This window comes from Bison bison, unplaced genomic scaffold (assembly GCF_000754665.1).
Source record: "Bison bison bison isolate TAMUID 2011002044 unplaced genomic scaffold, Bison_UMD1.0 scf7180017864198, whole genome shotgun sequence".
Classification (NCBI taxonomy): domain Eukaryota; kingdom Metazoa; phylum Chordata; class Mammalia; order Artiodactyla; family Bovidae; genus Bison; species Bison bison.
Genome location: NW_011494770.1, coordinates 3794249 through 3801604, shown reverse-complemented (window position 1 = coordinate 3801604; position 7356 = coordinate 3794249). Strand labels below are relative to the sequence as shown.

At 38.1% G+C, this 7356-nt stretch overlaps 1 non-coding gene across 1 annotated transcript; it reads left to right on the top strand.

The window, feature by feature from the left end:
- Positions 1-471: 471 nt before the first annotated feature.
- On the top strand, positions 472-543 carry TRNAG-CCC. Its single transcript has one exon. It is a non-coding gene; the product is annotated as a tRNA-Gly (tRNA).
- Positions 544-7356: the final 6813 nt, after the last annotated feature.

Sequence of the window (7356 nt, the reverse complement as noted above, 5' to 3'; positions counted from 1 at the left end):
GAAAAGCTTCGTCTTCATTTCAATTGACAGGAATGAGGTTCAGCTTCTGTCATAGACACAGCATTCAGCTAGGCTTCCAAAGAATCCTGTTAGAGATGATGCTGATGCTGATGATGCTTGTGAGGGTGTGAAGCACCTTGTATTTTCCAGACCCTTCCACACACACGCTCACAATTGAACCTGACAACACTGCAGAGTGAGAAATGCATGTGCAAAGTGGTGTGTTTTTGTTTTTGTTTTTTTGCAGGAGAAGAAAAGACACATAATTCATTCTGATTTCTTGAACTTCTCTCATCAAAAAAACATTAAGATGTTTTGAATATATCTCAGAAGAACCCAATTTTCACATTTTTCGATGTGCCGTCTCAACTAGTAATAACACTAGCAACTCTGGTTTGGGGACCACAGAAATAGGACATACACTGCACCCCTTCACTGACTCTGCCCACAAAGTTAACCAACAGTGGGACTTCCCTGGTGGTCCAGTGGCTAAGACACCTCACTCCCAATGAAGGGGCCCAGGTTTGATCCCTGGTCAGGGAACTAGACCCCACATGCCACAATTAAAGACTCCACAGGCTGCAACTAAGACCTGGCAGAACCACATAAATAACTATTTTAAGAATAGCCAACAGGAAATATGGTCCTCATAAATGACCATTAGTGAGGCATGGTGTATGCACTGTTCTAGGGAAATGTGAGTTTCCTCTGTAAGAAAACTCAGGAATGTGGTGATTTCCTGTCCCCCTATTCACTGGGCCCTTGGACAGTGTCCATTTTATGTTCTTAGGTGGAAATCTTTGTTTAGTTTGACAGAGCACAAAATATGCTTATGAACAGAGTGCTTACTGGATTTTTCCTATGATCATAGTACAGCTCAAAAGAACTTTGTTCAGAATTCAGCTAATTTTCCTTTTCTTTCTTTCTCTCTTTTTTCCCCCTATAACCATTGTTGGGATGTCAATGGGCATCTCTCTCATCTCCCAGATTGATGGCATCGTCTAGGACTTCCCACATAGACAAGATAAACGAAAGGCTTCCATGGACAGGTATGTAACTGTGGAGACAGCAGCGCTGCAAAAGAGGCCTCCTGATCAGAAAGAATGTCTGTCCCACAGTCAACTCTCCGACTCTGCAGTCACCTTTGACATGACTTACTGAATAGGAGTTTGTTTTCCAATTTCCATGGTTCAGACATAGGCCATGCAAAGTAAATACTAGTAAATGAGCAACAGTAGGTTCAAAGGAACATAAGACTAGAAGCCCTCCTCCTTTGGAAGACGGTTTGGGGAACATTCACATATGAATCAATCTGTTTGCGGTCTTTGAAGTGACTTTGATTAAGAGTTGTGGCCCCAATAGAAGTGAAATGGGTGGGGCCATCAAAGGAACTGACAGTTTCCATATGGATGCTGAGGCTCACACCACATCCAGAGAAAGCCCAGGTAATGGCCCTGTGCACAGAATGCATTCAGCTTCAGAAAAACGAACCAGAAACTCACTACTCTTGGAGATTTCTTGGGAGTGGGTTTTATTTGAAGGAAAGAAAATATGCTATAAGATTTCAAGTTCCTACTGATCAGTGTTGAATTGAATTAATACCTAGTCCATTAAAATTTTTTCAGTGCTGTCTAATGAACAGAAAGTGATAACTTCCTTTGAAAAAGCAAGCACTTTGTGTATTTCCAATAGATACCATCTATGTTTATGAATGAAACCACAAATAATAATTAATACCCAAAATTGTAGGGAACACATAAAATCAAATACAATCCACTACACTCTCCCTGATTTTATTAGAAGACAGTTAATGAATATCTAAACTTTATAAACTTACTAGAACAGAATTCAACAACCTTTTGAATTCTGAATGAGAAGGAAAATAACAATTTGTTGAAAACTAAAATATCTACCCACTCCACTTAAATAGAGGAAACCTGAAAATCATTGAAGAACCCATTCTTTTGCTTTTGGTCTTTGAATTCAAGTCACTCTAAAATTTGTATCTGAATAGTTCATGTTTTCCACTTGACTTTAATATTTTCTTCATTTTAAAATACTCTTAACTGCCTAATGCTATAAACTGCAGACTTACCTTTTAATTCTTGAAAAAATTAATTACTTTTTATTATTACCTTTTAATTCTCAAACAAACATTAATTGATTTTGGAGGCCAAACAAAAAGGAAAATTTGAGACCAGCAATGCAGTTGGCATAGTGGCTTTGTAATCAGAGAGAAATTAATAATTAAGTCACTTGGGCCAGTTATTCCATCTTTTGGAACCTTAGTTTCATCATATGAAAAATGGAAACATAATATATCTTCCTGAGTTGTTATGAAGATTAGATATAAAAACTGAACCATAAACTCTGCAGTTATTTATTAAAAAATTATAATTACTCCTATTAAATTTCTTAGGAATTTTCTAAAAATCTCCTATTTTCTGATTGTCATCAGGTCTACAACCTGTTTCCTATGATGGGTTCTGTCTTGGGATTGCATTACATCTCATACCCATGTTTCCAGTTTTCATGGGATTTGAATCATAACTACAGGCATACACAATTAATTTTTAAACTAATATCTCAGGGTTGATCATTTATACTATTAATAATAACTATGATGAATATCCTCTAGAATGATTTAAAACAGACATGAAAAATAGGACTACATCATTATTGGCTCAAAATGTAACGAGGACAAACACATTCTATTCTAATATTTAAATTGTTACCCAACTTGGTTCAGAAGGAGTAAGAAATCTCCAGCTAGTATGGGAAAATCACAGTCTCTTTTTCTCTGCAGTGGAGATCTGAAATTCATTATATTTTTCAGTCCTCCTCCTGAGGTACCATTTCTGGCAGACTCTGGTCCTTTTCATCTATGACCATAAAAGAGCAAATGCTGCTGCCTCAACAAATTTTGTTTTCTAAAAGACTGAAAGATCTTTTACATTTTAAGAAAAAATATTGACTGATAGTTGTAGGAGTATTTAGGAGATGCCGAGGGCCCCAAAAGAATGTTACTCTGAGCACTCATATAATTGCTGAGCAACACTTATTAATACATATTCATATAGTCAGCCACTTACTATCCAAGTGCCAAAGCTTTGGTCCTCTGGCCTACCCAGGTGAGACCTAGCAGAGTTGGTGCCTAAGGTCTCTCTGTGCAGGTTGTATAAAGGAAATCTAGATCAAAAGTTTACTAGTTGGCTGTTTGTTTACACTGAATTTATGAAGGGTAGAGAAGCTTAGGAAACTTGAGTCTTTTCATTGAGTAATATGCCCAGTGAAGTGTTTGCCAGGATGGCTGTTAGAATCCCTTCCCAGTTCACCAGTTTGCCCTCATAAATTCTAACCAAAATGGACTTGAATGCACTTTGTGTCCAAGACGAGTTATCTCAGACCCTAATACCACCCTGCCCCCAAAATGTCTTTCCTGTAAGAAATTAAGAATACCTTTGTAATTCACGAACACTTCCAGTAGACTTTCGAATCGTTGAACGTAAGAATGATGCTCTTTTCTTTCATCATATCTCCATGTTTCTACATGTTAAAAAACACACAAAACCTCTGATATAAAAAAGTAAAATATTTTAAGTAACCATTAAAAGTTCAGAAGGACAGGATGAGACAATAAGGAAGAATCATCTTTTACACACTTTACTAATGAGAGAAGAATTTCAGAAAACTATACTCTTGATTTGACAGAGACCAGAGTTGGAGGAGGATTCATTTAGAGATAAAACCTAGTAAAGCAAGGATCAGAAGAACAGACCCACAGAGGTAATCAGTACTCAATAAGATAGGAGAAGAGAAAAAGTAAAGAGATTTTTTGGAGTGGATGGCCTGTTGTGATCTCCTAAAACCAGGAGAATGGGGCAAGTTCCTGTGTAAAGGAGGAAGAGGAGAGAGAGTGCCTTTGCTAGGTAGAGCTGCGTCATAGCCATTTGTTTTACCTATTTCAGCCATTACCTATAGAAAAAGAAAAAGCTGTGCTCTGTTCACTTGTGTCCATCTGCTTCATTAGCTTAAAGAACATTTCCATTAAAGCTTTACTTGGCAATTACAGTTATCATTGTAATTGGGAACTATTCATATTAGTGGAAACCTAATTATTGTTTGCTGCTAAATAATCCCTATGATCCCTAAGATTCTCGATAATTCCGGCTTTTTAAGATAATGCTTGAATTTGAAATGTTTGGCTTTGACATACAGTCTTCTAACATGCAGAACTGATCCCATTGAATCAGTTCTTTAGTTCAGATGTGGCTACATCTTAATTTGTATAATATCTTTTCATAGTTTACAAATTGATCTACATGATCTTTATTTTTACAGTGAGAGATAGCTCATATACTGATTTTATAGATAAGTAAACTGAGGCACAAAATAAGTGGCAAAGGGAGAACTCAAGCCAGACTTTCTGGCTCAAATTTGACATTCCTTGTGCCAACTAGTATATGAATTAAATGTACCAGATACCTCCTTTCCATTAATCTACAGACAGGTTTCATGGTGACTGTTCTTGGTATTGAGTAGGCAGAATTACATAACACTGTCCTAATGTCTTCCTGAAATTTATTCTAAAAACTACTCCAAGGGTAGGGAAGGCCACCATCCTTGAATGATGTGACACCACTGATTGACAAAGACTTGGCTCAGACCTTGGGAAGAGCCGGGGGGATAACAAGCCAAGTCACAGTCCAAATTAGTGCAGCCTCTCCTACAGCAGGATGAACACAATGTGGTCTTTGACCAACCTTTCAAAGCCCCGTGTAGCTTGAGCTCTGATGGCGCTTGTTAAAGAAGGGCAGGGCGGTGCCGAGCTGACAGCCTGGAACGCTGACCCAAACACTGCAAATTGACGTGTAAATCACCCTCTGACTAGGGGTCTCGAACTTGGCAAAGGAAATGTCATCTCCAGATTCTGCCCGTCATGTGTTTATGCAGAAATGGCCCTCCAGGTGCCTCTCCATCTCTACAAACGAGTGACATGGTGCTGGTAGAAATAACATTTTTGGAGTTTATTCCCAAGACTGGCTGTAACTTTTTTTTAAACATTACTTTTATCTGAAATTCAAACACATTTTCCCTTTTAAATGCCGTATATCTCTATATCCAGAAGACAGGAAGCAGAGAACAATATCCAGTCAATGCATCAAATATCATACGCCCTTGCCAGGCTGAAGTTCTTCTCTACCGCCTCTGTAGCCGCTGGCCTCAGGGCTGTCTCTCTCTCTCCCCAGATCCTTGTTTTACTTTTCAGGACTTCTCGGTTGGGCTCTTCCTCATGCAAGTGATTTGACCAAGATCTCATAGTATCCTGAAATGTTCAGTCTATCCATGAGTGGCCCGTTGCTTCTCCTTTCACTGATCATTCCTAATAATAGAGAGAAATGAAATTAAAAGTCAGCCATTCCTGATAATAACAGCAATTCTTGAAAATATTGACAAGGAAGAAGTCATGATGTATGTTTACATACACGGTCAAAAGGTACGAACTTCTAGGTATAAAATAAAGAAATTATGGGCATGTAATATACAGCATGGTGACTGTCATCAGTAATACTGTATTATACATTTGAAAAATGCTAAAAGAGTAGATTTTAAAATTCTTGTTAGGAGAAAAAATTTGTAACTGGTGATGGATGTTAACTAAATTTTTTGTGAGCATTTTGCAATACATATAAATACCGAGAGTCGTCGTATTGTACGCCTGAAACTAATACAATGTTATATGTTGGCTATACTAAAAAACAAACAAACAAAAAGATGTATGTCTAATATGAAGCTTTTTTGTATTTTCTATTTTCATTCCTATTTACCTGGCCAATCAAGAGTTGTCCATATTAGTGACTCTTAAATGTGCCTATGAATGTCTGGATACTTTTCGTTCAGTAGATCTGGGTTCTGAATTTCTAAGACATTGCTTGGTGATACTGATGCTGTTGGTCCATGGATCTCAGTTTGGGTAGCACGCACCTGTATATTGCATATTAGCAGAACAAAGAGTATGAGGAATTGTGTGTGGTAAAGATAATATAATTCAGATTCTTCTGATACTTTATAAATATCTAGGCAAAATGCCTTCCCAGGTGGTGCTAGTGGTAAGGAACCTGCCTGTTGGTGCAGGAGAGAAAGCAGATGCAGATTTGATCCCTGGGTAGGAAAGATCCCCTGGAGGAGGGCATGGCAACCCTCTCTGGTATTCTTGCCTGGGAAATCCCATGGACAGAGCAGCCTGATGGGTTATAATCTATAGGGTCACAGTGAATCAGACATGTCTGAAGCAACTTAGCACACACAAACTGGCAAAATAGAGTCTATACTACTGGAAATCCAATCATATTTTAAGAATGCCTATTGGTTTATAATCAGTAAGTATCAAAATAAATGAGAGCTAAATTTTCCAAATTTTTTCCCTTAGTTTGCAAGATATACACAATTCTCAGTTTGTAAACAAAGTACTAGAATGTCCTCTTTTTAAAACTGATTTTTTAAGTAACAAAATTTAGAATGGAAGTATAAAAGTAGGAGCCATATTGAGACCTAAGTTGACATAAACTGAGTGCAGCTATGGGGCTTTCATCACGTCTTGAAAGGTCTCCCCCTAGACCTCTCAGGTCAAATCAGCTTGCCACAACCTCCAAGAGTGGAAGAGCCTTTCCCTAGCAACAGTTAGTATTATTTAGAATATTGAATGCCTCTATTCAATATTTCCAAAAAAATAATTCTCATTGCTAATATGAAATGCAAATGTTTTTTGTTAATTGAATCATCATATAGTATCTTTTTAAAAAAATAATTTGATAGTTTAATTAATTAATTTATATATTTATTTTGGCCATGCTGGATCTTCATTGTGGCACACTGGCTTCTCTAGTTGTGGTACGGAAGCTTTATTGCCCCAAGGCACGTGGAATCTTAGTTCCCCAACGAGGGATGGATCCTGAATCCTGTCCTCTGCATTGGAAGGCAGATTCTTTACCACTGGACCACCAGGGAAGTGCCTACATATGGTTTCTTAATATTACATTCAGTTTTCAGTGATAGGAATTCAGATTGTTCAACAAATATTTATCAGTTCAGTTCAGTTACTCAGTCATGTCCGACTCTTTGCGATCCTATGAACCGATGCACACCATGCCTCCCTGTCCATCACTAACTCCCGGAGTTCATCCAAACCCATGCCCATTGAGTCGGTGATACCATCCAACCATCTCATCCTCTACTGTCCCCTTCTCCTCCTGCCCTCAGTCTTTCCCAGCATCAGGGTCTTTTCAAATGAGTCAGCTCTTCACATCAGGTGGCCAGAGTATTGGAGTTTCAGCTCCAACATCAGTCCTTCCAATG